This window comes from Poecilia mexicana, unplaced genomic scaffold, assembly GCF_051168715.1.
Source record: "Poecilia mexicana isolate PSO_F unplaced genomic scaffold, ASM5116871v1 scaffold_8, whole genome shotgun sequence".
Lineage (NCBI taxonomy): Eukaryota > Metazoa > Chordata > Actinopteri > Cyprinodontiformes > Poeciliidae > Poecilia > Poecilia mexicana.
The window spans coordinates 22210402-22224741 of record NW_028263377.1 but is presented as its reverse complement, the minus strand read 5'-3'; the positions used below and the strand labels follow the sequence as shown (position 1 = coordinate 22224741).

The window sequence follows — 14340 nt, the reverse complement described above, 5'->3', positions numbered from 1 at the left end:
CCTGCCCCCCCATGACCCTGCAAAGATAAGCAGGTCTGAACAAAGGATGGATGGATGGATGGATGGATGGATGGATGGATGGATGGATGGATGGATGGATGGATGGATGGATGGATGGATGGATGGATGGATGGATGGATGATGTGTAGAAAATGGGTGTAAAGTAATACTAAATCCTTTTAATTTTTCTTTATATCAATTTTTGTAGCCTGTCAAGGGACTGCAGATGTGAATTAGCTTATGCTATGAATTGGTACAGCATCAAATATTTGAGCTATACATCTTACCTTTAAAATAAAGCTTATTGTTATTAATTATTACATTATTTAGTTATAGTCAGAGTTTAATAATAACATTCAGTCCAAATGTTACGTTCAATTTTATTATTATTCCCCCTCTGTATTATGCCGAAATTTACACTTCTGAGGTTTGTTTCTCTCTACAACCTGGGCAGAAATTCAGTTTTTTACCAATTATTTGGAAAGATAAGTGAATATAATAAAGATTTAAAATGATAAAGTAAAAATCAAGATCTGAAGCTCCGCCTGAATCTAACGTCAGAGTAAAAGTCAATTTTTTAAAGAGCTTTAAAACTTCCTAAGGTCTGCATTGTTTTTATATGAAGTAACAGCTGCAGAATCAATAACACAGAAATGAACAATAACATCCACAAGATCTTAAAAGTACTATCAATAAAAATTCAATAAATAAGTTTTATGGGAACACCCACCACCCATTTCATTATGTACACTTGATTAATTGCTTGCAAACACAAATAGTAAATCAGCCAACCAGAAGGCACATTTAGGCATTTAGTAGAAGTAAAAACCTCTTCCTGAAATTCAAAATGAGCATCAGAAAGGGGAAAAACGGGGATTTTAAATGAAATTGACCATGCAAGAGTATATTTGAAAATGCAAAACTCCTGGGATTTTCTAACATCTCTGATATTTACAGAGAATAAACAAAAAAAGAAAAAATTATCCACTCAATGGTGATTGCATGGATAGCTGATACAGTAGCTAAAACAAATCAGCAGCAGAAGATGACAGCAGGTGCCACTCCTGTCAGCTCAGGAAAATCGAGGCCACACATTTCACCAAAATGAGACAATATGAGATTAAAAAAATTACAAGGTGCATTTTGGAAAGGGAAAATTTCTGTCTGACTTCTTGTTAAATCTACACCACAAACATTTAAGGCAGCTCTGATGGGGAATAAGGTTTCAAGCTGGCACTAGCAAAGCAAACTTAATAATAACTGATTGTTTTTATAGCAATTACTGATTGTCCTTCTTTTGTTTTGCACAGTCTCTTGGCTCCATGGAGTTTACATTCAAATCCCCTTTTGCTACATGATTACCTCTTGGAGAAAAAAAAGTTGGGTAAATAAATAGGGGATTGTTTGATAAATGGATGTAGAGGGTAAGGAAAGTACTGCATATAAATAAATAAATCATAGAATGTTTTCTCCAATCAGTTTATGGTCCCAAATTTGAATACAGTCATCTATGAGGTTTAATTACAGTCATTATTACCCTGAAACCTATGATAATTCTGTTTGTTAAATGTTTCCTTACTCCGTTTATATATTTGCTTTATAACTTCAATTATACGAAAAATAATTGACGCTTCTTGAAAGTCCAGTGGCTGATTAAAGTATTCCCCTGCCGTATGCGTGTAAATGATTAAAATCCTTTATTTCAGAAGTAACTGGAACTGGGCAGACCTTGATTATGTTTGTGTGCAACACGGAGCCGTTTAATAAACAGCGGGTAAGTGGAGACTACATGCACATGTTCATTATCATACTCAAACATGTGGCTTGGGCGTGCAGGGGCCCACAAGTGAGCAAACATTTGGGCTGTTAAATATTTGTAGTTCAGAGGAAAGTTGCTTTCATTACTCAGGCAATCTGTTTGGGTCATATTAGAGATAAAGCTTGCAACTCGCTGGATGGGTTTCCTTTTTTTTTTTTGCATCTTGCATATGATCATTATGAGTTCACACTTCCTGCCACATTTTCTCATAAAAAGGTCTCGTTTAAGCTTTAGATTAGATTCTCATCTGCAATTAGTATGGAGGAGACAAGAGATGTGAGGTGAATGGAAATGCGTGCAACTCTGTGCAGAGCCTGTCTGGAATCATACACGGAAACACACACACACACGCATACATGCACGTGGAAGCAATCTCCTCAGGCTGTCTCTCACCTGCAAGCTCAGACTCATTAGAGTGGGATGGAGGAGGAAGAGGAGGGTGAAGGAGCTGAAGGATGAAGAGGTAAAACAACAGGAACTTTCAGCCTGAATGAAGACGAGTATGTCCGATCGATCAAATTAGCAGGAGCTACAATCCATGTCCTGTTAACCAAGCTGCTAGCAAGTATAACGTTATTGTTGTTCTGTAAATATATTTATATTTGCATATCTGCGTGTGAGTCAGGCTGAGTGACTCTCAGTTAGATGTTTCTTCTTGTTTCCTCAGGCATAGATGGAGTGTGTGTGTGTGTTTGCTGTTGGTGACAGCTTTAGAGGGCTGAGGGAATATCTGGGTGCATATATGTGTGTGTGTGTGTGTGGGTGTGTGTGTGTGTGTGCGTGTGTGTGTGTGTGTGCAGACCTACTGTACTTGTGTGTTTTTCTTATCCAGTTATTTACGTTCTCCAGGGAAGTGGCCAGTCTTTCGTTACAGCGCGTGTTCAGTTGTTTGACGGAGCCGTTCCTGAGGCAACTGCTGCTGCTAAATATCGCACACCTGGGTGAGCAACGCCCGCCGCCTGTCTGATCCGGCGTCTTCCGAGACCCCATTACCTCACTAATAATATCCAACAAATCACACAACACTTTCACCTTGATGAGTCTTCAGCACCGAGCCTGGATTGAGGATGACTTCATTTACTGCAGCAAACTTTTAATGCATCAGGAGCAGAAAGATGAAGGATCACACTCTATCTAACCATAATTCTATCAAAAAAAACCCCGACAAAGCCATCAAAGAAGCAGACATTATTCAAATACAAATCCTTATATGATTTGACCCTAAACTAGACCAAACAGTGAAAACACCATACAGGTGGATTGATGTTATTGAGGTATGCAATAACATACTTGACTGGAGTTCAAAAAACGTCACCTTAAAATATGTCCTAATAAAATTCGGCCTTGTCCCTGCTTGCACCTAACACCTTTCACTTTGAATTTAAACTCCTAGCCACTGGGAGTGCTAAATCATTTCACTCTGTTTTATAAGAGCAAAACTGTTTTTTCTCATATTCGAAATGCAACTCAATTACTAACGAATGAAGAACATGTTGAACTCCATACGAAACGTCTTACATAAATATGTCAAAATCTTCCCATCTGTGTCCATTTTAAGGCAGCCATTTTCAGCAGGGACATGCCATGTCACCATTCTGGAGGTGCGTGCATTTTGATATGATAATCAGCGATAACAAGGTGGAGCTCAAATTAATTTGGTTGCATGCAAAACAAAGTACAATGACAGCGGTCCTCACATGGCTGCATCCCTGACAGCTGCTTTAATTTATCTGCTATTAACAGGGATGTGAGGATAAGTAAGGCTGGGTTGACGTGCATAGGCCCCACTGCATTTACTCTCCTCGGCTGTGTGTTAGTAAAGGACTTCGGTACCCCGCTTATGCAGCTGGATTTGCATTGAGTGCATTGACGCGAAAGATTTAAATGGCATCAGTCCTGCTATTAAAGCAAAGCAAAATCGTCAGACAAGCAGGGAGAAGCGGCTCGCTCCCTCTGTGTCTTTTTCTCCGAGTGTACAGAGGGACGCTCCATGCTGCTGCTTAGTGCGCGCAGCAGCTGCAACTTGCAGCCTCCTTCCACACTGTAGGGGCCATTCTGCTGTTTGAAAGACGGATGGATACAAAAAGCAGAGTAGTGATGAGAGAAGATGGAGAGGATTGCTATTTTTCAAACTCTTGTTCTTCTTCGGATGCACTTCTGCATTAGTGAGAAGGGAAAACAAAAGCCATGCTTTCGGGTCAAGGGTTGAAGCTTGCTGCTAAAATACAAACCCTCAAGGTCTGTTCGGGGATGAAGGGGAGACAAAACTAATGCATTTATGAAAGCGTGCCGGAGTTTTGCAACTAGGAAAACGCACTGTACTTTGTTTTTTGATCAGTCACAACCCTCGTCCTTCAACACAGCAACATAAAACCGTGGAATAAACCCAGCTAAATGAAAAACAAAAATGATAAAACATCATCTATGGCTGCTGATGATCCACACATTAGCTGCAAAAGAAAATCTTGCAAGCAAAGCAATCAGAACCTAAACATTTAAGGAGCTAATAGAGTAGGTAAAAAGGCAAAGAGAGCTGTCCAATGTGGCGGTATTCAAGAGTGCATGAATGGAGCTCCCTGTTTCTGCCTGTGGCACCAAGCAGAGACAAAGCACTCGTGCAACTTCCCATTCATAGACTGGGAACATGAGGGCAGAGAAATGGAGCCAGAACACAACATTACAGTGTTATAATAACTGGGAGGAGACCCCATCATTCACCATCCCCCCATCTTTTACCCTGACAGTCCCTCAAATCCCCACACACTCCCACCCTTCCCTCTGTCTGCTGCTACTGTACTCATCTCCCATCCCCCTCAAAAAACCTTCACTTTCTCTTCCCCATCATCCATGATCAACCATCAGGATTCTCCTTAGTTCTGTAGCTAAACTAAACTCTGCAGTCTGTTAATTGAACAGCAAGGGAGTATGCCAAAGTCTAGTCTGAATCACCCCCTTGGGGTAGTCTAACATCTCACTGTGATCTGACAAGGTGAAGCAGGGTAACACACACTCATCACTTTTAACACAACACACTTCTTCAGCAAGAAAGCCAGACAGTCTCACTATGTAGCTGTGGGGTGATTTGACTTAGGTCTGCTGACAGATTTCTTCTTTTTTTTCTGTATTTTTAAAATAAACATCTAAATTTAAATGTTACCCTGCTCTTCTGCAGTACCTACTGCATCCATTTTGTTCTCAATATTTTAACCAGGTCATTAAGAGAAAATAATTACAAGTTTATTTTTTTATTAAAAACTGATTTCTCTTGTTTTATTTCAGCATAATGCTGAGCAGTGGCAGTTCTGTGGATGGGTGGATGGATGGATGGACAGCCCTTTTAAACAAACTTTAAACAGAAATTTAACTCAACAGAAATTGGTCTGATGAAATATTTATTTGTTAAATGTAATATTTTTCATTAGCTACAAGGTGAAGAACATAATAATAAGCAGAAATAAGGCTTGAAAACATTGCTCTCTGTGTAATTGATCTAAGTAATGTGTCTTTCTCAGTAAATACAGCTAGCTCGCTAGCTAACAAGCTACTAGCAAGCTATCTAGTAAGCTAGTGAGCTAGCGAGCTAGATAGATAGATAGATAGATAGATAGATAGATAGATAGATAGATAGATAGATAGATAGATAGATAGATAGATAGATAGATAGATAGATAGATAGATAGATAGATAGATAGATAGATAGATAGATAGAATACTAAACGTTAAGGAGAATTTGAACTCAACAGAAATTGGTTTGAAATATTCTAATATTTTCATTAGCTACAAGTGGAAAAACATGTTAATAAGCAGGAAAAAGTGTCTGTGTAGTTAATCTATATAATGTGCCTCGCTCAGTAAATTAATATGTATAACTAAGTATGTACATGACTATTAGCTAGATGTCGGAAGCCCAAAGAACATAGGAAATTTTATTTTTATTAAGAGAAAAAGAAAAACAGTGGTTAAAAGTGTATTAGCTTCAGTTTAACCGCACCAGGGGAGCTACATTGTTTTGCTGTTATCTGTTAACTGATCAAAGCTCTGGACCCGATGAGAAAACGCCCTAAAAAGCTTCTGCTAAGCTTAATAGTGGAAAGGTGTAGATTTTCTTATCAAAAAAAGTTCCTATGACTTCTAAGTTTGTTTTTTTTCAACGAAACTATCAAACCAGCATCCTTTTTCCTTGCGTTTTATATGGCAGTATTTCCCTAACCTTACACATTTTCTTTTCTATATTCCTTTGTTACATATAGAAAATTTGAAACTGAGTTTCAAATAATGCCATCTACCCATGGTGAGAACAAAACCAAGTTGTAAACATGAACATCTCCTTCTGCATGATTTCGAGGTGCTTCCATTCGAGAACTGAGTCGCTCCAGTAGATTCTCTATCTGCTAAAACAGGGGTGTCAAACTCAATTTCACCCAGGGCCACTTCAGCATATTGGCCACCCTCAACGGGCCACATTGACGGTACAAATCATGAGTGCACCCCTGCTAAAACACACCCCAGACAAAAGGTTGACTTCCCTCATTCAGTTCTGTAGAGGCTTATAATGAGTCAATGGTCCAGGTGTGTTAGAGAAGGAATCCATCTACAGCTGCAGATTGTAGCTCTGGAAAACTAGACTTGGGCACCCCTAGCATAAATGTATAAAAATATAATGTTAAAAATAGATTAAACACCACCTCATATTGTTAAATAACTGATTTTATGTATTGAAGTTTTAAATATTACATTTGAGTTTCCATGGATGTAAAATTACTGCTCAATTTAAAAATTACAATATTTAAATCAGTGTTTAAAGGTAAGCAAACAAATAATAAAAACAAGTCACATGGGCAGACAATATAGACTTTACACAAAGATTTAGTCTAAGAGGCAACTGAAACCAATTAATTTAAAAAATCCTTTCTGAATATCATCTCATGGTCTCTGAACTAAATGCGTCTTTCTGACCGGGAGCTGACGGCGTGTTGAAGAGTTATGGACCGGACGCTTTGGAGCGTCTGGTTAGGAAGAGCATTACAAACCTTTGGTTGAAATGTAGTTTGTAGTCAATTCGTGCTCAAAACCTATTTTAAGTCAATCATTGGCCTATAAAATGCTGGGGGGCCACATGTGGCCGGCGGGCCTTGAGTTTGACACATGTGCATTACATCATAGAACTGCCAATTGGTAATTGAAGTGAAGTAGCTTCGATTTCAAAGAAGCCTACATTGAAGTCGATTGGCAAATGAACCATCATGAAAGGGGAAGGCTCTTGTTGTCTCACTGCACCCCAAGAGATGCATAACCTACAAAAACCACTTCTGTCTGGTTTTGAACCAGAGACCTTTTGTGTGTAAAGCAAACGTGATAACCACTACACTACAGGATCTGAACTTCTCTGCTTTGTTTCAGTTTGAGGTTCCAAAGTTGATGATGTGAGATGCAACGCATGAAAATGTCAAATGAGGCTTGCACTCAGATGCCTGGATTCTGAGTACAGACCATGACACCACAGAACCCTTGTTGATCTTTAGTAAACACCTGTGAGGAATAGAACATGTTTCTGTCTGGTTTCAAACCAGAAACCTTTTGCGTATAAAGCAAACGTGATAACCACTACACTACAGAAACTCATGCTGTTTGCAGTGTTCCTGGTAGATGATCCACATTTTGTTAGAGATTAATGTCAATGATGGGCATGGAACAATGTCAAATACTTATAGCACAGATCCTCTCAGAGAGCACAGTAACTTGGTGAACAAACTGTCAGACTTATAATTGTGCCCAATTTCACATTACAGTCCATAAACTAAGCCTGAGATCAAAGAAATGTATTGAAGATGTCATTAGCAGAGACAAATGGTTCTACAGAGAATGGCTAAAAAATAAAATCAACACTTACAAATAAAAAATGGTTCAAAAATAAAATTAAGACATTAAATAAAAAAATATCTCTGAAATACAATCACTTGAAAATTAAAAATGGTTCAAAAATAATATCAACACTTCAAAATACAAAATCTCTGGAAAATAAAATATTATGTATGTTGTTTTGAAAAACATTGTAATATAAGCACTTTTATCAAATCTCCATTGTGGTAAGATCATGTAAGTTCTTCTTAAATCCATGGAAACTCAACAGTTTGTAAGGTAGGTGAGTTAGCTCAGCAGGTTAGAGCACGGTGCTGGCAATGCTGAGGTCATGGGTTCAAATCCTGTATGGGGCAATTCATGTCTAAGGTCTTTCAGTCAATCAACACTTCAAAAATAAAATCAATACTTTACAATAAATAAGGGTTCAAAAATAAAATCAACACTTTACAATAAATAAGGGTTCAAAAATAAAATCAACACTTTACAATAAATAAGGGTTCAAAAATAAAATCAACACTTCAAAATAAATAAGGGTTCAAAATTAAAATCAACACCTTCAAAATAAATAAGGTTTCAATAATAACATCAACACTTTACAATTAAAAAAATGTTCAAAATCAACACTTAAAATTAAAAAATGGTTCAAAACTAAAATCAACATTTTACAATTTAAAAAATGGTTCAAAATAAAATCAACAGTTCAAAATGTATAATGGTAACTGTTTCTGTCTGTTCAGTCCATAAACTAAGCCTGGGATCAAAAAATGTATTGAAGATGTCATTAGCAGAGACAGAGTCTTGGCTACAAAATAAAATCAATACTTACAAATAAAAAATGGTTAGGAAGCGCATTACAAACCTTTGGTTGAAATGGCGTGTTAAATTCAAGTCTCCATTACAGACCAGAGAAAACTAAAGAGAATGCAACGTTGTGTTAATCCATTTGAGGAGCGGGTGAAGTGATGCTAATTTAAGTGAAGTCACTTAATTTAATTTATTAAAAGTTATTGGGGTGGTTTTTGTCACTACGAGAAAAATGTAGATACATTTATCTGCTTAATTTGTGATGGGATCTGGATTCACGGTGAATATTAACTAAACCGCATAAAATGCGACTAAATAGTCGATGTTAATATGATTGTAATTTCACGGATAAAATAGTACAGGACCGATTTTTTTTTTATGTTGTCGGTCAAGATAACATCTAGCGCGACCAGCCGCCCTGACACCAACTCACACACATCTTCATTCACAGTCTTACTTGTAAATCGATTTTTCTTTTCTTGGACGTTTTGATGTTAGCTTGTTGATGTCTCAGTTTTATTCGCTGGGAAAATCAATAAGCAGCTTGAGGTGACTCTGCTGCTCTCTAGTGGCGAGAAGCCGTAATGTTAGCTGGTAACAATCGGAATGCATTGTGGGAGATGTAGTTTGTAGTCAATTTGTGCTCAAAACCTATTGTAAGTCAATGTCGGCCTATAAAATGCTGGGGGGCCACATGTGGCCCGCGGGCCTTGAGTTTGACACATGTGTGCTAAAAGGTCTCATCATTTTGCAACACGCTCAAACCTTTAGTCCAGTCAGCATCAGAAACAAACTCCAGAATCTCCTCCACTTAGTGTTTTAATTGGAAAAAAGCACCATCTCTTCAATGAATGAGCCAGAAAGAAGCTGATTTAATCTGGTTGCAGTCAGCATCTCATTCTTTCAGTTATGGTGCCAAGAACTTTAAAAAAGCTCCGGTTGGAACTGGACCAGTAAATTGGTCCTTTCTTTTTCAGCCCACTTCCTTCCTCCTTAAAAGAGATCAAGAAGCACCAGTAATACTACTAATGAAACTCAGGCCAATTTGTTCGCATGAAGCTGCCATTCCTAGTAAGCAATGCACCGAGACACTTGGACTCCTCTGAATGAGGTTCAAACCAACTTCAAATCAAGAAGGTACATTTAACCCATCTCTCAGGTTGGATTAAAAAGATTAAGGCAACTCTCCTACAGAACAGAACTGCTCTTCTAAAACAAAGCAGGATCTTTCACATTCAGCTATGACGTTTCGTTTCATCTTTTGCGTTTCAGTCGATGAGCTCCATTGCCGCTCTCTCAACACAGGAATTCGTTATGCCTGTGGTGAGTCACAGCGCTGATGTGAAACAAGCCACTAACAAGCAGCAGAGGGCAGGAACAAACCCCCCACAGACCGAAAAGATTAACCGACTCCAACATGAGGGTCAGTTGCAACACGAAACGCACAATTCTTTCACATATCTTTCACATTCTCGCTCAGGGGAGCCTCCCTGCCAGCTGCCCACAAAGAGGAGCTGATTAGAGTTGGTATTTATGACGAACCATGGATGAGAAGGGTTCAGCTGGACCGACTTTGGCAAAAAGATGAATGGATTAAGGAGGAGCATGAGGGGGAAGAATTAGTCCGCTCCTGTACAGAAGCCCTGATTCATCAAAAAACCTTTTGTCTGAACCGGATTCAGCCTCGGTGCATTGTTAGGACTAACATTTACCACATTCCCAACAAACAGACTGTGTGTTTGGTTTCAATAAAACATAAATCACAAGCAGATCCCTGAGGATGTAATACAATGCAACAGCACTAATGACTTATTGATTAACAGCTGCGGCGTTAAAGCCACCTCCTTCTTGACACCTGATATTTCCCATTAAACTGCAGCTAGCGTGAAATTGGCACTTAGAGCATCATGATTCGTGAAGTCACAATACTTTATCTGTTAAGGGCGTGACTATGAGTCAATCACTTAAAAACAGGCGTGACCTACTGCAGAAATTAATTAACATCACGTAATAAAATGTGTTTTTTTTGTCCTGCGGCGTGCTGCAGTTTAAAACCAGACGTGAACTTCAGAGTCTTCTGATCTAAATTGGCACGTCCTGAAGAATTTATTTATTCAATATTATTTAGAGATGCAAATAAACAAATAATTCAATTACTTTTTAACATAAGAAAATATAAATTTTATTACATTTAATGTAATAAATTGTATTAATTTAGTAAATGCTTGAGCATTTGTAGCAAAGGATGGATCTGCTACACTTCTACTAATAATACTTCTGTTAAATCTATTGATTATTTTTTGTAAAACAGATTAATAATTGGATAGCAAAAGGTGCCTAGTTATTATTTTTTTACAGAATTGGAACCAGGTGAGGCTAAAACTTCACAACTTGAGAAGTATTTACATTTTTTACTTAAATGTAAAATATATTTATTCTTTTGATAGTTTTGACTTAAAGAACAATCATTTGCTGTTCTCTTTTTTTTAAAACTAAATTAGTTGATGAATATTTCAATAATTGATTCATCACAATTAATCTGAATAATCCTGTCATCCTTAATGGATTTTAATGAGGAATGAGGATGAGGAGGATTCATTAAAGGGGAACAGCAGGATGAAAGTGTGTCACGATAGAAGATGAGGAGGATAAAAATGTCAAAACGGGATGAATATGATAAAAACAGGTTGGTAAAGGGGATAAGAGGTATGAAAATGAAACATCACCTATGTTGACCAAATGTTGAGCTACTACGTAAAATTCAACTATTTTTACATTTGATTTCACAGAGATTAATGATCTTTAGTTTAAGTGCGTTTTCATATGTGAAACAAAAACACACGATCTCAGAGTTTCGCGTGTCCTTCCTTTAAAAGCAAAGTTGTTTGTTGCCTTGAGGAGATAATTCACCCTGGACAGAAATATCAGAGGTTAAGTAACTTGCTCAAGGATATACCAAAGGATGCTTCCATTTGAGTGATTCTCAGACACAAAAACACAGAAATGTGACGGCAGACGGAGACCCTGACCCTCTTCCTCTGATAAATCCATGGGACATCGTTCATATTTATATGAGAGCCATGACATTAATGGCACGGGACAAGGCTCTCCCAACCAATTATACTTTAATTTCTGGGTAATAAATCTGTGTCAGCACAAACCATCCATCAGCGATTGTTCACTTTCATCTGACAGCACCATGGACACGATCCCTCCACTGTCGCTGATTTTGCCTTAAAGGAGCAAAGCAGACAGGCTGAACATCCTGACTGAGGGAGAGGAAAATGTTTGTTACAGGCAGAGGTCAGAGTTCAAACAGAGGTTGGTGTGAATAAGGGCCTCATGTGGATTCAGTTTGCTATAAATATCTGTAAATATCAAGGTTACACCTGAGGGTGAGCATAAAATGGGATGACAGCAGGTGGATGTAAATCAAATTTTAGTTTTTGGTCAGGAGATGACAGCCATGTTGTCAAGGACCAAAATATTTCTGGAGTTCTTGGATGGATTGGTAAACAATGGAAAAATATACATAACAATCTCTTTTCATGTAAGCATGATGACTTTCAGTTTCTGTGAAATTAATGAGATAACTTTTTATTTTCAATCTCCTGTTATTTCAATCCTTGCATGATTCCTGGGACTCTTTAAAATGTTCTAAAAAATATAAAAGAGGAACAGGCCCACAGCATCACAGATCATCCTCTATTCTTAGAACTGGGCATGAGGTACTTTTCTACATTTTTGTTTTCTTATCGGATACAAATTTACAATGTTTGTGACCAAAATCTGACCAAAAAACCTCCATTTCCAATCAAATCTAAATATTTTAGCAATCTGCACATGTCCTCACTTGTGAGGGTTGCTATGGAGATGTGGTGACCCCAAAATGGCAGCCTATTCTTTTGCACTTTTTCCATTTTCCTCAGTTTTTGGTGGTAAAATAAATTTGATTATTCATCCAACCAAATCTTTTTTAACTTTTGATTTTTATTATTTGATTAAATTTTGGTGGGACACATACTGACCTCCATTAAACTGCACGTTCTCTTGTTTTTCTCATTTTGAAGAGTGGCCAAGTAAAGCAGACCTTCTGTTTCATGAATTACTAATGGAAAGTCCTAATTTACTCCAATTTTCAGTGTGAGATTATGCATTTGTTTATATAGGATTAATTTGCAGTAACCAATTGTGTTTTAAAGAAATTCGCCACTGGTTCCAAAAAGTGTGGAGGGTACGTAAGAGAAATATACATGACTGTTATTTCATCACCAGTTAATAAGCATTTTTGAGTTTAATTCAAAAACTTGGGCATCATTTTTAGAGTTATGTGTGGTTACTGCCATCTGTATTATTCTGACTTGTTCATTTTGACAGTAATAACCAAAAACTACTGAATTCTTTTGACATTTACACAGATAACTAAATAATTTTCATATTTTTTAGAAGATATTGACTGGGTTGATTACATTAAAAATCTCCTTTTTGATATTTTGCTGACATTGTACCTTGTTTTAACATACTATCCATCATTAAATTAACATTTAAATTTAATGTTAATTCCTGTATTTTAAAATTTAATTTGCTTTTTGTTATAGCTTTGGCTGTTTTGGTGCAAATAACATAAAACCCATGTAACATAAACATAATTTCAAACTTTAATCTACCTACTATATAATTATCCATCATCCCCTTTAGAAAACACGTCTACTTGATTAAAAACACACAGGAAAACAGTTTGTAGTTCAGCATCATAAAACCTCGGGTTTCTCAGAGTTTCAGAAACTAAACTAATGTTTCTAGGTGTTTCAAGTGAAACATGCGGAAACAGAAAAAGTGGAAATGGAGACCCAGAGCGAGAGAGGAAGAGAGCGAGCAGGCAAACGAATGCAAATCTGCCAAGTACATTAAGAATTGATTCAGAGCTGCAGCCAAATACAGCAGATGGTGATTGAATGTAAACGGAAGCGAGCCATCAAATTTCCAACAAAACTCTTTAAGGATGCAGGGAGGGGGAGAGGCGGCCGGGTGATGGAAAGAATGTGCATGAAAAGAGCCGTAAAGCTGCAATATGTTCTTCCCTGCGGTTACGCTTGTTCCTGTGCAACTTTAATCATCCAATCAGGCTTGCCAAGTCCACTGACAGGTCTGATTGCACAGAAATATTTTCTGCTCGTACTTATGATGGATTTAAACCCCAAGATGAAAGAAACCAAAATCACTAAGTCATCAGAGCAGTCTGGACTCTGTCCAACCACAACGTGCAAACAAGCAAAATGAGAAGAAACAAAAAAAAAGGAAGAGAGGTGGTGATTTAGACAACTGTAGCGTCTTTGAGAGCATATTTAGTCCCAACTTTAGGGATTAGTTGAGATAAATTGTGAGTCCAAAAATACATTGTTGCCTTGAGGCGAATCTGTTGTACTGCTTCAGAGGCGAGACATCCAGTGTGCAACAACAACCTCTTGCATTCTTCTACATCACACCAGGGACCACACAGCAGCATGTTTACATCTGCCAGCAACATGCAAACAGAGCAGAACCTCAGTTTTACACCAAACCTGAAACCTGAGATGCAAATGTATGTTTGGAGCTGCTTCTGTCAGAATATTTCCTCATAACACATGCTCAACCAGCATCAAGAGAACAGAAAAGAGGCTTTGTGCAGAAGACAGTTTGGTAGAAATCTGGATGTTAAGCTCAATTAAGGCCTGTCACAAGGTAAATTTTGCTGGGCGATAAATTATTCCAGTAATTATTGCGATAAATTATAATATTGTGACTATGTTCAAGCAATAATGGCATAATAATGCATTCAAAGCCCAATAAACTTTAATTTTGTAAAGAACGCTTGA

At 37.6% G+C, this 14340-nt stretch overlaps 1 non-coding gene across 1 annotated transcript; it reads right to left on the bottom strand.

Moving 5' to 3' along the window:
- Window positions 1–7365: 7365 nt before the first annotated feature.
- Window positions 7366–7438, bottom strand: trnai-uau (transfer RNA isoleucine (anticodon UAU)). The gene has a single exon. It is a non-coding gene; the product is annotated as a tRNA-Ile (tRNA).
- Window positions 7439–14340: the final 6902 nt, after the last annotated feature.